Below are 22,651 nucleotides of genomic sequence, written 5' to 3' on the forward strand. Positions count from 1 at the left end.
CGAGCAGCAGATTTGACTCCCCAGCTCTGCCTAAACTCGAATTCTGGTAAGAAGGTCCCTCATGGCAGCATTTTCCAACAGGGAAGTTTTTGTGGGGTGTCTGGAGAAGAAGCTAGTGCATGGAACGGAAGTGCACAGCCCCAGCCCTGCAACCCCCGGGTGGGTGTGCAGAGGGGACCCGGCTCTCCGCAGAGCGCGGGTGCTCCCTCACCTGCGTGCTCGCCTGCGCTGCGGCCCCGCCGCGCTGCGCAGAGGGCCTGGGCTGAGAGCGTCCGGCTCCGGGGTCAGGAGGGGGGGGAAGAGCTGAGCTGAAATGTCCTGGCCGAAGTGCCATTCAACAGCAGTCTCCGTGCAGTTCTGGGGTATAACTTGTAGGGATGGTGTTTCAACAGCACACTTTTCTCCAACGTTTGTTTTTTTTTTTTTAATTGAAGGCCGAAGGAAAAACAGATCCTCTCCACTGTAAGCTCAATGGATATAGCGTACCCCCGCCACCCCCCAGCTCCAGCCTTCAATCCCCCTTCACACGGGTATAGCGGCTCTGTACTCTCAGGCTCTTTCAAGGGGTTAAGCTGCTAAAATGTACTGACAGCTTAAGAAATGAATGAGGGTTTTTTCAGCCATGAAGAAAGGGTATTTAATAACCACGCTTCGATGGCATCATGCTTCCATGAAACAAGTTGGGACACTTTGGTTTAACAACCACTAATATCACATTCGGTACAGTAAATGCCTGGACGTGCGCATATATAATTCTATTCCCCCTTGACTCTAAGCTTGCTTTATTTATTCCAGGTTACCTGGGCAATTAAGGTAAGGGCTGCTCAGCAGACACTGATACCCTGCTGCTGAGGCATGGCGAATGGGGACGGAGGAGTGCGCTAACAAAGGGAAAGAGGTAGTCAAACATTTTGAAGAGGGGTGAATGGGACTGAAGGTGGATGGATGAATGGAGGCAAAGCGAGAGAGGAAGAAGTATGCAGCAGTCCACCCTTCCATCCTCATCTGTGGGCTTAAGTTTAGGTGTCCGTCTCTAGCCAACTTCCAGTTAATCCTCAACTGCTGCTGGTGGTGATAACGTTTAGTGATTAGAAGTTAGTCTGTTTACCATGCTGTATCCTTCTTCCATGGCTTTTGGTTACAGGTTATACGATTAGGGTTGCGAGAACAGTAGTGAACTAAACTTCCCAGTAAGAGGTCTTCACACCAGGGAAGTGTTACTTTGCTGCAGCAGCCCTGCCTCGTCAGTCATTAGGAAGCTGCAGGTTGTCAGAGGCTTCTCTTGCGCGCACACACGCGCAGACACACACACGCACACACACAAAACCACAGCACTAAAACTAAATTAAGAAGCCGATGATTAAGACAAGCGTCTACGAGGCCTGTCATTTCAGCATCCTTCCATCATAACATTGTGGCACCGAGAAATTTGCTTGAAAACCCTGGAAAAAATGTCTATGGGAGAGCCTCGTGTTTGAGAGCATAAATGTTAATATCAAATATAGACTGGGAACTGCCCTCGGATGCAAGATAGTATTCCGCAGAGGAAAGGAGCACTGCAGAGACCTTTGGGCTATCCGCGCGCTCCTGAAACTCTGGTAAGTATCTCTCCCTTCTATTGCAGCAGGTACACAGGCACCGTGTGACTGGAACTGGACCGGGTTTGAAATCCGCAGCTGTGTTCCCTTCGGAGACTTCAGGGAACTCCCCCTAAAGATAGATCTGTAATGAAAAGTCCCTACTGGATGACTAATGGTTATTGGCACTCGGTGCCCCTTTTAAGGAGAGCAGCACATATTGTGCCGAAGACCTTGCAAGCACCCTTTAAATACAAACATTTGAAGTCCCCCTCCCATGCATCCCCACCCCTGTTGTTTTCGGGCTAGTTGTGTTGTTTCTCGTCTCCCCCCCACCCCCCCCACCTCCTTTGAGCTCTCTAGTCTTCCCTCCCCCCCACCCCCATTCAGAACTAATTGCTCAGTTGCTTAAATGTTTCAAGAAGAGCTAAATTTCTCCATTCGATGATCTTTCGAGAAGCTGCACTGTATTACCATAAAGAACAGCCAACGGGGCACTGTATACCTTTGAGAAGCCTGCGCAGCTAGGGGAGAGGTAGTGTTAAAACAATGACATTACCCATCTAGGTGCAAAGAGTTCCCCTCCTGCCGAACTTTAGGAAGTTTCTTGGACGGACAGAGGTTGGACGGAGAACGTGGAGATGGGAAACAATGGCCGTAGGGGCCAGAAAGCTTTGTTGATGTCGTAAGCGTAAGACAAGACAGAATAGTGACAGAAAGAGATCCGAGTAAACATTGGAGTATACATTTCCCACGGCGGCTACGCTGGGTGGAGAGGTCTGAATTAAATCGCCTTAACTAAAATCTGAAGCTTTTATTTATTTATTCCTGTAGCTGTAGAATACCATCACAGAAAGCCTATCTAGAGAGTACAAAGCATCCACTAGATCTGGTGTGTTCAGTTGCCGCTGCCAGCATTTTTCGGAACAGAATATTTTTACACTCGCTGCCAATATTAACGTTAAGACATGCGTTATTTTAGATCCTAAATGTCGCTATTATTTTATAGGCCGGTGAGCACAAGAGAGCCGTCACACCTGCCTAGGTAATACGTGTCCCTGTGAAGCAAAAGCTCTCCCTAATTCAGGATCAAACCCAGAAAAATATCCCTTAAGAATTATCCACAGAGTTATGCAGACGAGGGTAAGAAAATGCAGGGGGGAAATGGACAAGTTAAAAACCTCATGCTGTTCTCGAGGCTTAAATACATAATTTTATTTTCTTCTGTGTTTGCTGTTAAAACATTCTTGGCCAACATAGTGCTTTTGCCGGAGTTATCAGACTGAATTAAAGAATCGGGAAGTAAAATACAGGGAAAGAGAAAGACCTGGAGAAAAAAACCCCCAAAACCCGAACCAGAACAAGTAGTGCTAGAAGAGACTTCTAGCTGCTCTTTGACTCCTAAGAAGCTGTTGCTGGAATATTTTCATGGTGGTGTTCTAAAGCTCTTTAGTCTCTTATAAACGTAATCTTTGGCAAATGACACACGTATCTGATTTTGCAGTTTTTTTCGGTAACTCGAGGGAAAAGACGCCCCCCCAGCGGCCTTCTCCCCCTCCCCCAGCACAAGGACAGGCACGGTCTCTCTCCCGGCGCTTGCAAAGCGCAGCCGGGCGCGGGAGGCGCCGGTGCCCAGGGGTGCCCGTCCGTCCCGTCCGTCCTACCTGCCCGCTCGGCGCCACTCCGCCCCGCCGCAGCCCTCTCCCCGCACCGCGCACCCCTCGGCTCCGCGGAATCTCGGGCTCGACGAGATCAGCCGCGGATCCAATTTTTAGGGCCTACAAAAGCGCAACATCCCTCTACAGCCCCCCCCCCCCCCCCCCCCGCGCCGCCCCGGGGCCCCCTTGTAACCATAGCGAAATGCCCGGTGTAGCACAAAAGCCGTGAACAACTATACACCCCTCGAGGAGAAGGCGTTCGGCGAGCCTCGGAGTAAAGCCGATTTTAGCTTTCTCTGTGCCTGGGGCCGCGGCGGGCGGAGGAGGTGCCGGGGCGCGGTGCCGGGGCTCGTCCCGGCCGCGGGACGGGAGCGGTGGACCGGCGCTCCGCGGCTGTCGGGGTGCGGGGCGAGGAGGCTGCCCGGAGAGCAGCCCTTGCTCGCTCCGCTGTCTCCTCGCACGAGTAGGGCTCGCAGGAGTTGCCTCTTTATGGAGGTTGTTCTGAACACTTTTTTTTTTTTTTTTTGTATCGGGCAGGGTGGTCTCCATGTTTTCTTTCTTTCTTTAGCGGAGGGAGGGGGGAGTGATGGTAAGGGGCTTGTTGGATGATTATAACCGCTACCACTTATAAATAAATTTCTTGGGGAAGGGCTGATATCGTACCCTTGATATCAGTGGGTGTGTTCATGTATTATTTTAATATGATATGTCTTTTATGCAGAGCTTGTTTTCCTCCTCCCTCCCCAGCCCCAGCCCCCCCCCCCCCCCCCCCCCCCCCCCCGCTTTGTTTCTGGAATTTGTTTCGCTTTTAAAGCACCAGCACAAACAAACAAACACACAAAAAATGACTGGCAACAAGTTAAATCCCATTTGTTTCCCTCCCACCGAGCACGGACGGTGCCTCGCTAAAGCCTGGGGTTTGTAGTTTTGCCTCGACAATAATTTGACCAAGAAAGTGAAGCGGCTGCAGACAGACTTTCCGTGCACTGACAATGCGGAGAGGAGAAATGTTGAAAGAGAGTTCTCCCGAGATGCGTCTCCTTTGTGTGTTTTCTCCTCTCCATCTTTTAGATGGGGCGCTCACATAGGCTTGCACACACACACACACACACACACACACAGAGGTTATGTTTCCTAGGGAGTTTTTGGAAAACAATGTTTATTATAATCGAGCTATAAACTCCACCTAAATAGTGAAATAATGCTGTAGTTCCGGAAACGCCAACAAATAAATAATTTCCATTTGCCTACTAGCAGAATACTAGCAGAGGATGTCATTACCCTTTATTTTCACACTCCAAATCATCAATGAACGGATAAAGAAAAGGCTCACAAGTCCTCGTACACCTTGGAATTAATAAAACTATATCCACTTAGGAGTAGATCACTTTTGTTTGTTTGTTTGTTTGTTTGTTTGTTTTTGTTGGTTTTTTTTTTTTGTTAACTTCCAAGGCGACTACAAGCTCATTTCTGTGGTTATACTAAATAGTGAACCCGCAAAAGCAAGAAGCGTGTTCTCACTGAAGATCGGGATCGTGTCCCTCTAAGGTTTCACTGGAAAGCTCTCACAGTGAGCCGCCGGGATTCCCGCGCCTTCTTTTATTTTCATCTTAGAGAAGCGCGGAAAAAAAAAAAAAATCCTGTTTGACTGCAGTAAATGTCCCTAAGAGATACCTTTTCACGCAATCGCACGGTTTGCAAACGGTAGTTTAACTTTACCTGTTGTGGTGGGCACGTGTTTTGTCATATGAAATTAACTTGTGGAAAGCCTTTGTATCATTTTTTTTGATTTGTGTTTGGCGACACAGTGGATCATACCTCATCGCGTTGATGGTTGATACAATTGCTAAATTAAAGGCATGCTTTCGCCTTTGAAAAACAACAACAACAACAAAAACCCAACCCTCTGAGAGCTCATCCTCAGCAAAACAACCCGAGGAGCAGTATAATAACGCAGCACAACATTTCCCATGCGCGGGCGATATCTCCATACACTTCTGCATCACTCTGCGACTCTATTGTCTGTGCCTAAAGATAGCCAAGTCACTCCTGGGCTTCCTACACATAATCGCCGCCTAAAAGAACGTACGGACAGTGTACGGATAATCGCCCTAATTGCTAGAGGAATGTAATTGGCGTTATATCTTTTCCGCATCTTTACCTATTCTCCCGTGGTAAATATGAGCAGTTGAACTGCTTGTCTTGACGCGTTTCTATGTTTGAGCCCTGAGAAACGCACCAAATCACTGCAATAAAGTGATCAAATCTTCCTATGCCCGTCGCAGTGTTGTTTTATTTGCTTATGTTCTGCTTCTCATCTCAAAGGGGGATGTTTGAGCGTTGAGCCAAGTGTTCTGCTTTAGGTGCTTCTCCGGACTTTCAGGTTTTAAGTGTAAAGCTTTCAGCATGTTGGGGCTGAAATTGTGATTTTCCGCATTTCAGAAGGGACGAGGCTCTATTTATAAATGTTACAGAAGGTTTCGTTACTTCAGGAACAACAAAACAGGAATAGAGCTGCAATTTTCGAGAAAATAGGATTTCAAAATATAGAAATAAAAAAAAAAAAAGGAACGGAGACGATATATAATTCAATCAAATTACAGAAAATTGCTTTAAAATTCAGAACAGTAACGATCCATTATGTCTCTGTTTTATTAGTGACAAGTACAATTACTCTAAAATAAAGAACACTGGTGAATATATAATTGGCTGTAATCATGTTAGTGTTTGAACAAAAATGACGGGGACATTTAACACTTTGACAACAAAATGTTCAGAAACAACTTATTTATTCAAACAGTTTTTATTTGTATCCACGTGAAGGAGAAACACACTTTTGCTTACGATAAATCAAGGCTTTTTAACTTTCAATAAATATATAAAGAAATAAAATATTATTAATTATTTTATTATCCAAGGCTTAATAAAGTCTCCTGAGTACAACTGTATTATTATTGATTACTCAGTACCCAAAGGACGCCATCTACAGGAAAAGGTCTTTAGGCTTAACACAAATCTAATCACTGTTGATTTAAAAAAAAAAAAAAAAATCAGAGTTAATATTCCTCTACAAACCCGGCTCCGATTTTACCCACAACACCGATCACAATATTTGCTTTGTAATTGCTTTTTGCGATTCACTTTGTTATAATTTGACACAATCTAGGAATCCGTTACAAGAGGCCTTTTCTCTGAGATGCGGCGTTTGAAAAAACACATTGAACTCTACGAAGAAGCATTTTTTCTCCTTCTCTTTTCTCTCAGTATTGACTTGATCTCCCTGAAAATGCAGAACAGCCCATGAGATCTCTCCCTTCAAGCCAAGTGTGTGGAAGATGCTTGCAAAAGAGCCCCGAAAACAAAACAACTTGATTGAAGGCAGTTTGTGCAACAATCGTGTCATGGAATACCTAACACTTCCTTTTATCTTTAACTTATTTCCATTTGGATCATGTCAATAAATACCAGCTATGCCGAGCATACTCTCATCTGTTTTTACAATACATCCTTTGCCCCATAGCTTGGTACTTAAAGGTGCCATTTAGCCGTGTTGCTCCTTTCTGAGCCCTTGCTGGGAAACCCATCGAAGCAGAAAGAGTGCCCCTTAACTGTTTGATCATACAAACACAGACCTGCGGAGATGGCATATGCCCTCCGTGATGTGACTCCAACACCCCCGTTCAAACTACAGAAAATACGAGGAGAGGTAGAGGAAACTTTCAGGGCGCCTCTTCCCGCGTTTTTTTTTTTTTTTTTTTTTCTTTTCTTTTCTTTTTTTTTTCTTTTTTTTTTTTTTTTTTTTCGGGTTTTAATCCCGAACGAATTTTTTCGTTCTGCCTTTGTTTCTTATTTCTCTTCCCCTCTCGACAAGTCTCAAAAATTCCGCTCCTGTTGTATGTGTGTGTGCTCATTCGGGGGTGGACTCTACCCTGACTCCTGCGGATCCGGGCTCCCGTGCGGCTGGGCGCAGCGCAGCCCGACCGCTCCTTCACAGCCGGCTGCCCGGTGTCTGCCCTGCCCAGGCGGGTTTTGGCAGCCCTTGCGGCTCCTTACAGATAAAGTAGCTCTGAGTTCTTTCTAGCTCAGGCCAGAGATCTGGACGGGCTTGGAAAAAATCAGGGGCGGATTAAACTGTGCGGTGAGGAGTCAAAAGCAGACTTGCGTTGAGACAAAAGCTGAGAAAAATGACCCACGGTGCACCCGCGCTTTTATGTGTTATTTTGGAATCCCGGGACAAAAGCCTGGAATTATTGTTTGTGGAACCGGGCTCAAAGTTTATAGCCCGCTTTCTCACTTCTGGGCGTCGACGGTGAATGTCCCAAACCGAGAAACTCTGTCGTATTTGAACTTGAGGAGATCTCAGGAGAGGAGATTTCCTTCCCTCGGGCCAGCCGCTCCGGCAGGCACTGCCGGGGACCGGCGGGTCCCTCCCCACTGGGAGCCGAGGCGGGGGCGCCCCTCTGAACCAGGAGGTCTGTAATTTCTCGTGTGCCTCGTAGCAAACCGCAGATGTCAGCCTTTTCCTACGTGTTCGGGCTGCTAATGCGGGCGCTTCACACAACAGAAATGCTCATCTCTGGAGCCTTTCCCAGGGCCAGCCGCCGTTTCGTGCGTCGCCTCCGATGTAGGCGGCCCCGGGACCCTGCGCGGGGGGACCGGGGTGCCCAGCAACCGCTGACGATGGGACCCTGATCAACTCGGAGCCCAGCACCCCGGAGTGCCCCGGGGTCCTCCGCCCCCCCGCCCCCCGCAAATCGGCCGAAGTACGAACACGGCACGTTCCCGCGGGGACACGCCACCGAGGTTCCCAGCTCGACACCTCCCGCGTGTCTTCCGCTGAGACCATTTTTTTTCGGTGTCATTCACACCAAAAAGTCCCTCACCTAGCAGCCCCCCGCCCCGCCCCGGCGCCGCGAAACTGAGGGAGCCCCGTCCGGGGCCGCAGAAAGCCTTGCCGCCCCTGGGAGCCCCGAGGATCCCCCCGGGACCCCCGTGCCCGCGGTGCCCAGAGGAAGGGCGAGAGGCCACCGCAGCCGCGCACGGGCAGGGTCGAGCGGAGCGGTGCCCGCCGGCCGGCCCCGGGCCGGGCGCGGACGGGAGAAGCGGCGGCGGCGGCCGCGCTCGGCGTCTTCCCGCCGGGCGGGCGGGAGCCCGATGCGAACGGCGCCGGCGACATCTAGCGGCCGAGGGCCGCCTGCGCCGGCCGCGCCGCTGACCCGCGATGCAGCGGGAGGCAGCCGGCCCCGGGAGGGAGAGGTGTGCCTGATCTGCCCGGTGCGGGGTGGCACAGCTCGCACTGCCCCGCTCCTCAGCAGGCGGCCCCCCACTGGTTTGCTAAGGATCAGGCACCATTATGTCTCTCCCACGAAACGCCCCCAAGTTTTCGGTGCAGCGTCGGTACCGGTACAAAACGCGTGCTCCCTCTTCGAGGTGGCGGGTTTGCGGGTTTACGCACATGGGGTACTGAGAGAAAAAAAAAAAATCGAAACGTTTTTGTCTCCCCCCGCCTCCCGCCCTCAAAGACCTCAATGAAAACGCAGCAGAAGCGCAGGAGTGGCGGTCCCTTCTGTCTCCGTCTTCCCCCTCCGCGGTGTCCCCGCGGGCCGGCACTGCCTGCGCGCCCTGCCCGAGCCCGGCGTGGACGCTGCCCGGAGCTGTGAAGAAGAAGAAGAAGAAAAGCGATGTTGTTGAGACACCGCTCGCGAAATGAGCCCTTTACTATTTAAATCTTAGTGTCAGCTCTCATTAACAGCTCAAGTCATCTTTTCCCCCGGGCAGACCTTGTCTGGTCTATCGACTTAATGGAAAACAAAACACATGTTCGTATTCCATTATTACAGTCTCGTTCCTTGCCTTGCGGAGAGCGGGGACAGGCTTCGTCTACATCGTGAGGGACTTCCCGAAACCACAACGCTTTCCCTTCGACCCTCCCTCCTGCCCTCCCGGGAAAAGTTAAGGTTTCCGGAGTCCGTCTCCTGTCCTCCCTCATGAATAGGGGCGGCAATGACAGCCACAAGAAAAAGCTTTCACCGAAGCCGCAGAGGCTAAAAAGAGTCCAAGAAAAGTAGTTACTGGTATGTTCAGCCAAACTTAGCAAAGCACAATAGTCGCTGCGGGAAACTTTGGGGGTTATTTGTGCATCAGGTGAAGCGCTCAGCGGCTCGGATCCAGCTGCCAGGACCACAGCATCGCCCAGGGAAGCCGGCCGTGAGGAGAGGAGCACGCTAGGCAATAACAGGCGACAGACCGAGCGTTTCGAGCCAACCCAAACCAAACAAACAGGCTCCTCCGACTCTCCCACCGGGAAGGTGGCTTTGATGAGGAAGTAGGGAAAGTTTTGAAGAGCTGCAGACGCTTTTGCAAATGTATTTCAACTCGCCTGTGCAGAACGAGCTTTTCTTCCCCCCCCCCGAGACAATGGAAGAGGGGTGGGTGATGAGAGTAAGAGATTCATAAAAGGGAGGAAAACATTTCTCACCCAGCGAAAGCAGGAGAGGTCCGTAGGACTGGCGACCTGACCCGAATAAAGGAGAGGATTCTGGTGCACAAAAAAGAAATTATTAATTTCACCTCGTCCTCAGTGCCTTCGCTGGGGTAGGGGTCTGTGCGCAGTTCCAAGCACAGGACACTTGAACCTGACAAGAGCAACCGATCGAAACGAGCTGTCTTAACGTTCACATCTTTGGTCTGCTGATTAAGATCTCTTTCAGCCGTCTCCAGCTGACCATTTCCCCCACCCGCCGCCCCCCCCCCCCCCCCCCCCCCCCCCAGCCCCCGCATAGGGACGCGCAGATCTCAACAGGGAAGGTGCGAACACGGAGTTGCCCAGAGGCAGCACCGCGTCCCGGGGCGCTCCCTGAGGGGCTGCGGAGTCGGGCTGCTTAATCCCAGCGGAGGGAGAAGGGTCCCGGTCCCGGCTGCCTCTCCCGCAGTGGGTCCCTCTCTCGCCGGGGGTCCCTCTCCCGCAGCTGGTCCCTCTCCTCCTGTCAGGGGAACCCTGGCGCCTCGGGCACACAGAGTGAGGCCCACCACTTTCTCGCTTTTGAAGCGGCGTTTGCTCTCAAGTGCTTGGCTGTAAATAAACGCTATGGCAGTAACAACACAGTCGTCCTGCAGTCAGAGCGGAGGCTGCCTCTGCACCTTTCCTCTGCTGCACACGTCGTCAACGTTTTAATTCCAGCTCCAGAGGGAACCTGCAATTATAAGCCCCCCTCGTCCCCTCCCGCTCACATTCTCTTGTTTGAAACATTCACTGAGGAAGGTTATTTGGATTGCGAGTGAAATCAAACAGGGAGGGGAGGAAGAAAAAAAAAGCAACACACAAACCCAACAACTCAGAAAACCCTTCCATTTGCTATTTACAAAACTCATTGTCATGCTTCACTCAGGCTGTCTGCCTAGCTTGGGGAAATAAATGTGACTGAACCAGAGACAAAGCCGATGCAGCTGTATTTGAATTTCTCAAACGCTGTCATGTGCTCTTGTCTCATAATTCTCGGGGTTGTCGTTATTATTATGATCATCGTACTTGATGTGAACACACTCGAAAGAGAGGTGCTTGGCGGTGTAGAGACCTCACTGCAGTCGGGAACGCACAGAGATTCCTTTAGCAAAAAGCCTCCTGCTTGGAAGCCTTGTCAGATAAACTAAGGACAACTTGAGACCCGCCATTTCCCTATTTTTTTTTTCTTGTCTTCTTTTTTTTTTTTTGGTTGTTGTTTTGTTTTGGTTGTTTTTTTAAGACGTTCTTTGTGTTTCTGCGATTCCCGCAGAAGTGGGTAGGTTTCACTGCCTCATTCCCCAGATGATAACCCGTTTCGGCAACCCAACGTCGCAGCCACGGAGGGGAGGAAAACGAGACTACCGATGTCTTGCGAGGGGAAAGGTGTCCGCTGGATGTCACCTCCTGGCCGTCAGGTCAGCTTCCCCGGAGGGCAGTTAGAAGCCTGCCAGTATATTTGATTTTACCGGGGCTATTACGAGGCAGATCCTTGCCCTCGACTCCTTTGGGGCGGAGGAGGCTGAAACACACTGGGGCCGCCACAGGAGGTGTCCCCGAGGGATGCGCTGGCGCATTCCTGTATCTCTCGCCTTAGCTGCCCGGCTTCTGGCGAGGACGGGTAAGCCCTGCCTGCCCCCTCCTCAGGCCCCGCCGCCCTGGCAGGCCGGGCCGAGAAGGGGAGCGCCGCGGAGCCGCCGGGGGAACCCGCCGGCCACGGCAGCGGCCCAGAGGCCTCGGCGAGCCGCCTCCGTCTCCCTCCGCCTCCGCCTCCGCCCGGCCGCGCCGCCGCTGCGGGGAGCGCCCCTCGACGTGGCGGGAGCGGCGGGCGCCGGCCGGCCCGGGCCGGGAGGGAGCCTCCGGCTCTCCGGCGGCCTCGGCTCAGCCCTCGGGTCCCCACCTCCTCCCGCGCCCCTTGGCACGTCCTCCAAGACATCCCCTGTGCCGCTGCCTTGCCAAGTGACTCCCGAACCCTGGGCTTTGGGGAAAAAATAGGGTCCCGACGGGCGGGGGGACGGCCCCCCGCGCCCCTAGGCTCAGGCTCAAACCTCGCCGTTAGCCTGGGGAGCGTCTCCCCAGCCCTCCTGTTTTCTAATCGCCTTCTTCGTTGGCCCACCTCTTAGAGAGACCTCCCGAGCCCTTCCACGGGGAGGAGGTCCCGCAACGCCTCTGTCCAGCAGCACCGCGGCCTCGGAGCGGGGCCGTCCGGGCTCGCTTCGCTTCTTTAACGTCCTTGGCGGTTTTCGTTGCACGGTGTCCTTCAGTAAGTGGAAGGAGGGGAATGAAAAGTAATGCGATCAATTATTATTTTTATACCATATTTATGGACGGGTAGAAGTAATAACAGTTATTTGCTTTGTCGAAGTGTTTATTTCGCACTTGGTATATTTCCTTACAATCGGAGAACCGACGTGGGAAAAATAAGCACAAATAAATCAAAGTAACGAAAATACATTTTTAGCAAAAGGCGATCCTTCTCCTGTCTAATTTTCCCGGGTGCGTTTCTTCCTCCTGACATTAATTCAAACCAACGAAAGGGCTAAATAGATTAGTCTCTAGTCCTCAAGTCAAGCAAGAAGCAAAACAATCATTTGCTTGTCTGCCCCTTTCATAATTTTTTTTTCCCCCCTTTCCTTTAAATCGGGGATAAAGAACAACCAAAAACCAAATCCCGCAGGAACCTAGTTGGGTCTCTCGAGAGTATGCTCCGGCACCCCTGCTCTCGCTGCAGTCCTGCTGGCTTCCCTTTCCTCCCTCCCTGCCAGGCTTGCTGGGTATCACTTCCCCTCCTCGGCACAGGGCTGCGGGCTGCTTTAACCCCTCCTGCCCTGCCTTTGTCCCTTTTGAGGCTTGTTAGCTTCTCTAATTTGTTAGCAGCACTCCGGCTGCCTCTCCCGCCAGCCCCCAGTGCAAGGAGGGGAATGATGCCAGGGCCAGGGAAATACAAGCCGCTCTGTGATTTCACAGTCGGGATAATAACGCTTTCATATGCACATATCACATACATAGCATACATCAGGGTCACCTCAGCGAGGGGGACAGGGAAGGGTGGCAGAGAGGAGAATTAAAAGAAGATACGGTTCTTTCATGTGTGTCAAAGATTTCAAATAGACTAGAGCTTGACACCAAGATAATACTTTCTTACTGCCGGCTCTTGGTCTTCTTTGAATTGCTTCATTTCCCATACTCCAGCTATTTATTTTATCGCCAGTGACTGTGTGCAAGAATGCCACAGGCTGGGTGACCCGTGCTAGCAACAGGCAAGGGAAAAAGTGGCTCCTGGCACGGCCAAGGTTGCTAGCAAACGCTCTACAGCGAGTTGTGTAGTGGCTCAGTCTGTCCCACTCACACGGAGCAGCCGGTGCCTCCCTGCCATGAGGCTAGGGCCGGAGCTCTGCTTCAGGCTGAGAAAGAGGCTGGCAGCCCTCTGACCAGCAACCCACGCTTCTGCAACCATCCCTTCCTTCACCCATTCCCACCCCCACTAGTTGCTCCTCAGGTAACACTGACACTTCTTATGGAAAAAAGCACTTTGCTGCTCTATCTGCCAGGGCAAGAGCAAAAAATCCTATAGAGGACAGGGCCCATCGATCTCTACAGCTATTATTTTTGGAAATGATTTTTTTGTATCAGACTATAAACCCTCTGCAAAACATGCAATCGGTTTTCTCTTTTGGGAATAGCAATGTGCTGCCCTTTTCCCTAGCTACCTAGTCTTTGTGCTTGTAAACAATAAATCAGACAGTATTAGCTGGATTCAGAGCCTTCAACATCTTCCTCCCTGTCCTGTGGTCAGGGCTGCCCCCCAGATAAGGTCCCGTCAGCACCAAGAGAGCATGCTTTCAGCATGCTTCAGGGCCCTAGCCTCGTGCCCTGGCCGTGAAGGACTGGGCAAAGGGCCAAAGACAAATCTCAACACTCAGCTGGGCCACCATCCCAGCCCGGTAGATCTCTCCATGTGGCGCAGCTCTCCCTTTTGCAGCACAGCCTGCTCAGGACTCGAGCATCAGGCATCCCCCAGGGAACCTGTAGGGCCGATGTTGCACAGCCTACTTGGTTTCTGTCCCTGCCCTTTGGTCCACCTTTCTAAAGACCAGCAGAGCCAGCTGGTCTGGCTGGAGGGGTCTTCTGTTCTCTCAGGAAAGACAGGCCACAAGAAAAACATAGTAGCTGGAGGTATCTTTATGATTACAGTCCTGAAAGAAGGGACAGAATAAAGGAGGAAGAAACTTGTTCTTGAGACCCACAGTTCTGGGGCTACTTTGGCACAGGGTTATTGCTTGAGAAGCTTTACCTCTGGCAGCAGCACACTTGGCACTTAGATAAAGTGCTTCCAATTTGTGAGCCAGTTAATTCTCCTGGTAGATATCTGAGATTATAGCCCTATCTTTCAGACAATGTAAGGCAGACAAGTTAAACCTCTATAAAGTTTATAACCGTAAAATACTTTTTTTTTTTTTTTTTTTTTTTTTCTCAAGTGAACTATTTTAGTTGAGTTAGATTACTTTGTATAATAATAAACCATCTGAAAGCTACTGGGAAGTTTCCAAGGCATAAAAAATGGCAACCTTTTTTAAACCCTGGGAAAGATAATTGTTTGCTCTTGCTGTATGCTTTGCGTTTTTGAAGTATACTTTTTAAGGCATAATATACATTCTGGAATCCCATATATGCATTTTTACAATAGTAATGGCTTTCCACAAGCTCCGTGGGAGGTGACATTTCAGCAAGATACTTCCCCTTGACTTTGTTTATTCCAGCAGTTTAAATTCTACCTCTGGTGATAGCTGTTAACTTGGCAATGTGAAAAGTGCTACATGATGTGTACTGTGCTCAGTCAGCTCATCAGAAGCTTACCAATTATGACTGTGGAGCCCATTCTTCCTGCCACAGCATGCCACCCACTGTGTATACCCAGGACAACTGATCTTCACATGTGCATAAAATCTGAAAGTATGCACACATTTACACAGAGCCCGTACAAAGCAGGCACAATAAGTCTGGTGCTTCTCAGAAGCCTTTTTGTTTCCTGCAATAGCTCAAACACAGGCAGTTGTAGATCCTTTCTTGCTCCCTGACTGCCTTGGAAATGTCAAAAAGGGGAGCTTTCAAATCCCACCCTGCAAGGGGATGGGCTTTGTACCTGTCAGGCAATCAGGATGCCTGTTTTTTTAGGTAGAGGACAAAATTGTCAGGATGGCTGTGAAATAGGAGGTTGCAGCTATCAGGATTATTCATCTCACCTGTAGCTTGGTCTCCATCCACATCTTCAGGGTGCTTGGGAAAGGAGGTAGCTGGAAGTAGATTGTGGACTCAATCAAAAAATTGAAATATGCTGGAATAGCCCATCTCCAATGAGTTGGGCACCTCTACATTATGAAATGAAGAACTTTGTTAACAAAAGCCTTTGTAAGCCAGTTTCCCCAGGATGAAATCTGATCTCTGTTTAAGGTCTTGTAATGACATCAGCGAGGCAAGATTTAATTCTAGACAGATGCTATTTGTAGGGAGTGTTCGAGTTTCAAAAATAATTTTACCTTTGAGCATTCATTTTTGTTTGGAATATCCCAACCGAACATAAAAAATCCAGATTGGGCTTTTTGTTAAACTGTGATTTGCACTTATCCAAAGATACTATTTTTTTTATTTTGAAGCAACTATTTACAAAGTGATTTAGTGCCAGACTCCATCACCTTCCACTGTAGTTTCTTCTGCAGCAGCTAAAATACAAGTGACTCTGTTCAAGTAAGCAGAGTAACACTAGTGAAAATCCAGAATAAATAATCAGAGAATCAAGCCCTTTGAATAGCAAATGACTCCATAAATAGTCCCATTGATTTCAGTCCTATTTCATGGCATAAGTAGCTACATTAATGGAAACAGCGTACAAGACCCTTAGTGCTTGGACAGAGAGAAAAAAAAAAGAGCTTATAATATTTTTAAAAAATATTCCATGGTACGTTAGTCAGTTGACAGATGACTAGCTAATCATATGACTTACCAAAGACAGAATCAAGTGAGTTGATGATAAGGATGACTCCTCTGTTAGCTGCTGTGACAATTCAACACACCTGTGACGTGAAAGTTGTGTCCCTTATTTAAAAAAACAGAAAGCAAGTAAAGCCATGCCACTGAAATGCTTTCTGTCACCCTTAAACAAATGTTTCTTTAAGCAAGAACGAACAACATTTTAGTGAATGGAGTTGCCGTTTTTTGGGAGGTTTATGGACAGTATCAAAATATAGGTATGTCATAATGTGGTCTCCCCTGGCTCTATTGCTCTGGATGACTTGGAAATACTCTTTTGCTTGCTTTTCCTTGAAATCTAGTAAAGAACTAAGTGAAGTCCAAACATACTTTCTTAATTACATTTCTCTGGCTAAACACATTTTTGAAAAATAAAGAAGTGTTCTAAGTGTTCTCTGGAAACGTTTTGTGGCATCTTTAAGCCTGAATATGAGAACTGGGTCCAGATCCAGAGAGCAGTAAAACACCTACCCAGCTTTAAGTCTTCTGAAGCCAACAAAACTGTTGCTGGGATCTAATTGCTTTGCTATGGACCCATTTCTGAAAGTGACTTTGTGTGGTTTGACACCACTTAAAGGAGTTGGAACACGATGCACAAGAGCAGAGGAAGAAACCGTGATGATTGGGGAGCATAACAGCCTGACTAGCAATGGCATCAGGTCCCCACACCTTTCTGCCAGTACTGAATTTGCTGTCAGCATTCTCAGGGGTGCAGGTGATATATTTCAAGTATTCAAGAAAGAACAGTGCACCCACGTACACGGTACTGCTCAAAACTTTTGTAATTACAGTAATTCTGATAAAACCACATCAGCTCTGTCCTTGCCTTCCTCTCATTGCTTTTCTTTGTATCCTCTTTTTGTCATATCACACAGTAACTGTAAAAAATGCTTTGTCCAAAACACAAACTCCCTGTTCCGAATGCTGCTCTGCTATCAGCAGGAACAGTATTTCAAATAAGCTTCTGGGCATTTGCCTCTATGAATAGCTGCTTCTTTGCTCATGCTAGACTGTAAAAAGCTCATACGTATCTCTTGAGTGCACATTTTTCATTAAGAACCTCCAGAGCAAAAAAGAAAGGAGTCACGAAAGGCCAAAAAAAAGAGATCTTTTGCTTTATCGCAAACAGTTCTTTGCTACGTCTCTTTAGTTGTGACCAAGCTGTAGATATTTTCTATTGAGTGTGGAGCATTCTTGTTCCTGGGAAGTTTTTGAGGGAAGTACTTTGAATAAGGTTGTACAGTGTTGATTTTTCAATACTACCTTACACTAGTCTGCCATTTCTTCTCTTTCTGTGTAACAGTGAAGTGACACAAAATGGATGAAATGTTTCCTCTCTACAAGGTAAGGACAAAGTTGTGTACCAGCCTGTACCGATGCTGCCTATGCTATTATCCCATGGCTGAAGGGGAGGAGGGTCTGCCTAGACCCCCAGTTTTGTGCACACAATACACATGGCAACAGCAGCTTGAGGGGTTTAGGAGGAGTTTAGGAGGAGGCTGGTCCCTTACAAGTTGACTGTCATGACCTTTTGGATTAGGAACAATGTCTTGTTGGTATAGGCTGCTATTGAATTATTGATACTCTCAAAACAGGACAAAGGGGAGGCTCCCCTTCCCCTTCCCCTTCCCCTTCCCCTTCCCCTTCCCCTTCCCCTTCCCCTTCCCCTTCCCCTTCCCCTTCCCCTTCCCCTTCCCCTTCCCCTTCCCCTTCCCCTTCCCCTTCCCCTTCCCCTTCCCCTTCCCCTTCCCCTTCCCCTTCCCCTTCCCCTTCCCCTTCCCCTTCCCCTTCCCCTTCCCCTTCCCCTTCCCCTTTCTTTTTTTTTTTCTTTTTTCTTTTTATCTTATTTTCCTTTTTCCTTTTTCTTTTAAATCAGCTAACAAAAAACCTAGCCAAACCAGTATTTTTTTTTTTAGTTCTGCTCTGAGGTGAACATACTGCCCAAGACAGTATCAGTCAGGAGTCCAGCAGTCCACTGTTCTCCAATTACTCACAGACCTACCTCTGTGATATCAATGCAACTTGATCTTACTGCATCAGTAACATAGTATCCCATTTTACAAGCTTGACAATGTTGGCACAAGGAGTGAAAACTGACAGAATACAACTGGGATTACTCTGGGGTCCATCACACAGCCATTTTATCCCTGTGCCACTAAAAAATGAACTATTTTGTCACCAGAGTAGCTGTTACAGGGAACTGACTTAACAGTAGTGCTCTTTTTAGGTGTTTGCTGTGAATGAGGTTTTCCTCTTCAGCCCCTGGAATTATCCTTACATGTATACGAAGGAGACATAAAAGAAGATGGGTGAAAACGAAATCACATGGGCATTGGAAAATACTTGTTTTCTCCATGTGCATGCATTGTGCTGAGTGCAGCAGGGTGCTGAGATTGACTCCTCAGATGCTATCACACTGACTGCAATATCATGTAGCTGTGTATCTCCTTCAAGCTCCTCTGCAAAATTCTATAGTGTGATCACTTAGCTAGCTGTGTTCAATCTATATAACCTAAAAAGAGAATGCATTTTCTTTTAGATACTGAGCATATTTTCTGTTCCTGTTGGTGTTCAAAATTCATTGTAATAAGGAGTAATTTTATTGTCATGGTTCCTTTGTTGTGTTTTGGTTTCTGTTGTCTTAATAGAAATAATAAAACAAATTGTTCTGAGAACAACAAAACTGATGAAGTGATCTTTTCAGGATTTGTATCCTGTCCTTTGCCCCATTGCAGCCTCTTTGTCCATTTATGTTGAGCCTTATGCCCAACTCCATTAGACTTCCCTTTCCAGCCCCCTCAGCTGTCTTTCATGTCTGCAGATATCAGCTGTGCAGAAGACATTATATACTCTCAGTAGTTCAGAGCTACTTTTGTACTGACATGATGGCAGAATACCTGCTGACTGGATAGCAAGAGGTCAATCAAAAAAGATAACTGACTGACACTTTGCTCCTACTGGGACATCAATCTGGCTCTGTGTCCCCTAACCAGCCACCAAATTCAGTGAAACTTGTGAGATTTCTCTCTCAGGCTTTGAGCTCATTCTTGACTTTGGTTGAAACTGGCCAACAGTTTTGGAAGACATGAGGAGTAGGGGGACTGACAGGCAACAAATCAGATGAATCAATAATGCAAAACGTGTGAAAGCTAATTAAAAAAATAAATACACAAAACAAATTGTCAGAAACAAAACAGATTTTAATGGAAAACTAATGGAACTTGTATTCCTAATTCATATAAGTACTTTGAAAATTCCACTAAGAAAGATTTTTGTTAGTTGGAGTGAGAGAAAAACACATCTTTTAAAGGCATGATAACAAAATATGCTAGTTATGAGTCCGTCCTGGCTGAGAAAAGAACATTTGAATCATGGCACTGACACTGAAATGCTTTCTTTATTTTAAATTTGCATCTGGCTCAGAACCTTGCACGCTTGCTGCATGATTTTGTCTGTCTGTTAGCGCATTCAAGCTGTATCATAAATAGCAGTATTGAAAACATATGCCACAGGGGAAAGAAATCTGTAATAATACCGGCTGCCATTATATGATAATGAATTTCAGTCACTGCTAACCCGGATAAGTGTTTTTCATAGGCAAACAAGTGGAAAATTTACCAAAGGAAAATTTGCTTAAAACTTTCAAGTTTTTAAGCCAGCACTAGAAGAGATAATCCACTTTGATCAATGGGAAAAATCATCTGGGACTAATTTTAAAGCTGAATACAACTGGCTTGATTAAACAGTGAGTAAGAGGAACATGGTAACAGTTTTCACATATGTAGAAGGGAAATCCTTTTAAGGCAGCAGTTTTAGGGTACATACTCATAAGAAAGAAGAAATAAATTACAGGAAAATTTAAACTGAGCTTATGAAACACTCGTAAAGGCTAGAACCTATTAGACAGAAAAGTAACTTGAAAAACATCAGTAAAGGTTTTATTGTCTGGGAAATAAGAAAAGGTTTGGCTGCATTATCAAATATATGTTCTGAGAAGTAAGCCAGCTTTGGAGTGAGAAATCTTAGATCGTATCAATATTCATTCACAGCTTTATTTTCTATGATTCTATGACTGAATCTCATTATGATGTTGCTTTCCTCTTCTGGAGCTAGCTAGCAAATAAAATAACTATGTATATTACGGCAAATAAGCCGTCAGCTTAATGTTTGCCTTTCATGGCCACTGAATATTTTGCTATTAGAACAACAGTCTGTATATTCCTTTCAAATTCTCTGTTTAAATTAGGTTGTATTCCAGCTGGTGACTATTATGTCTGGAAGTAGTGTGATTATCTCTAAGGGAAATCTATAAGAACACAGCTACTTCAGGATCTTTTGTCAAGTACAATGTCCATACACACACACCTCCACCTACACACCCACCCACCTTGTATATGTATAAATCTCTCCTTTAATGTAGAATTATAATTATAGACCATATTTTAGCATAACTGAAAGTAAATAATTTCTCTTTGTAAGGATATAGGGTCAGTTGCAGGATGTAGGAAAAAACATAGCAAAAACAGAGCTGCAGGTTTCTAAACATGCAATATATTAAATAAATCCGCATGACTAAACTTGCTTGATTCAAAGGTGTTTTCAAGATACATGAAGAAGAGTGTCAGTTCATAACAGGAAGAACAAGGCTTTTGAATCAGATGTAGTTTAACTCACTAAGAGTAAGTGAGTAAGCTTGTAAAGTCTTACGGAGCTTTTCAAACTAAAAATAATGTATTTGCACTGTCAGAGATTTCACTGGAAAATAGGCTCATGTAAACAGGTAGGATGCAAATGTAACTTTCAACTGGGATTACAACCCGTAGGTGGCTTGGCATAGTGTCACATAACCAGTTACAGAGAAGCTACTGTCTTCACTGATGTCATTTGAATTTCTGTCAGTCTTATATACGACAAAGTCTCATGGGTGGTTTTAGAAATTTTCTGAAATCTCCAGACAAGATTTTTTTCATTGTGTTTTGGCTTAGAATCATAGGATAGTTTGGGTTGGAAGGGAAGTTTAAAGGCCATCTAGTCCATCCCCCCTGCAGTGAGCAGGGACATCTTTAGCTGGATCAGGCTGCTCAGAGCCCCGTCCAACCTGGCCTTAAATGTCTCCAGGGCAGGGGCATCCACCACATTTCTGGGCACCCTGTTCCAGTGTTCCACCACCCTCATTGTGAAAAATTTCTTACTTATATTCAGTCTGTATCTACTCTCCTTTAGTTTAAAACCATTATTCCTTGTCCTATCACAATGGGCTGTGCTAAAAAGATTGCCCCCATCTGTCCTGTAGGCCCCCTTTAAGTACTGAAAGGCCACAATAAGGGGTCCCTGGAGCCTTCTCTTCTCCAGGCTGAACAACCCCAACTCTCTCAATCTGTCCTCATAGGGGAGGTGCCCTAGCCCCTGATCATCTTTGTGACCCTCTTCTGGACTCTCTCCAAGAGGTCCATCTCTTTCTTGTACTGAGGACTCCAGAGCTGAACACAACATTCCAGGTGGGGTCTCATGAGAGTGCAGTAGAGGGGCAGAATCACCTCCTTTGACCTGCTGGCCACACTGGTTTTTGGTGCAGCCCAGGATATGGTCATGTCCAGCTTTTCACCCACCATCACCTCCAAGTCCTTCTCAGCAGGGCTGCCCTCAATCCCTTCAGCCCTCAGCCTGTATTGATACTGGGGTTTGCCCCAAGTCAGGTGCAGGACCTTGCCCTTGTTGAACTTCACGAGGTTCACACAGGCCCACTTCCTGAACTTGTCCAGGTTCCTCTGGATGGCAACCTGTCCCCCAGGTGTGTTGACTGCACCACTCAGATTGGTTTTGTCTGCAAACTTGCTGAGGCTTCTGGTGTTTAAGGCAATAAAGAGAGCTGGTAGGCTTGGTCAAGCACAGACTGTTCTGTGTTTGCAGGTGACCCTAACAGGCCAGCACAGGATTAAAAATTTCCTCAAATACGGCCTTTTGGTCCTGCAGCTGCTAAACAGAGAGGGTAAAACATTTTCCTTTCAGGTGCACTACGCTGCTGCATTAAGAGCTTTGGGAGGTACAGACATGTCCAGGGCTTCCTGCATAGTGCCTAGTCCAAGCTGAAAGACCTATTCCTGAGACGAAGCTCAAGCTGTTTTCTGACAGACCCATGTCAATCGGTCCTAGCATGGATGTCATGCCGTTAATATAAATAGTGCACATCAAAGTTCAGCTAACATATAGTTCTTTCAGAAATGTATTTACCTGGCATTATTTACAGCAGCCTTGTGGTACCATTAACTTCTGATGAAAACCAGGATTGTATAGATCTGTTCTGCCAAAATGATCTATGGCAAAACAGAGATTCTGAGGCCTCTGAATTAAATTCAGAGAGCTGTTCCTTATTGAATGGTTTGTTTTTCCAGTACAAATAAGGGTCAATCAACGTTTTCAAATAACACACAAATGTACCAGTTTTATTAGAATTTGTCTCTCTAACACTTTTACAATGGCTCACAAAAATCAACCCAAGATAACAGCAGGAATAATTGACCAAAGAATAGCAGTTTCTTTAATCAAGGGAACACGATGATTAAATCAAAAGCTTTAGATTTCTGGATATCATCAATAGTCTTTTGTCTATTAATAACAATATGTCATCAGTGAATTTTAAAAACGCAGTTGCTAGAGGGGGAAACATCTACATCTAGATGGAGAAAGATCAGGACAGTACTATTTGTAATTAAATCCATTAACTATACTATACCGTGGACAGTTTTTCAAGTGATTTAGATTAAAATGTGTTACCGAAGTACAGCAGCTTACCCAGATGCTCAAATCTCACAATTTCTTAACATTCAAATATGCTTTCCTTGGACTCTGTTGTTCTAAATAGGATTCAAGCTGTAATATTTTAACTAAAA

Source organism: Leptosomus discolor, chromosome 3, assembly GCF_034619465.1.
Source record: "Leptosomus discolor isolate bLepDis1 chromosome 3, bLepDis1.hap2, whole genome shotgun sequence".
Taxonomy (NCBI): domain Eukaryota; kingdom Metazoa; phylum Chordata; class Aves; order Leptosomiformes; family Leptosomidae; genus Leptosomus; species Leptosomus discolor.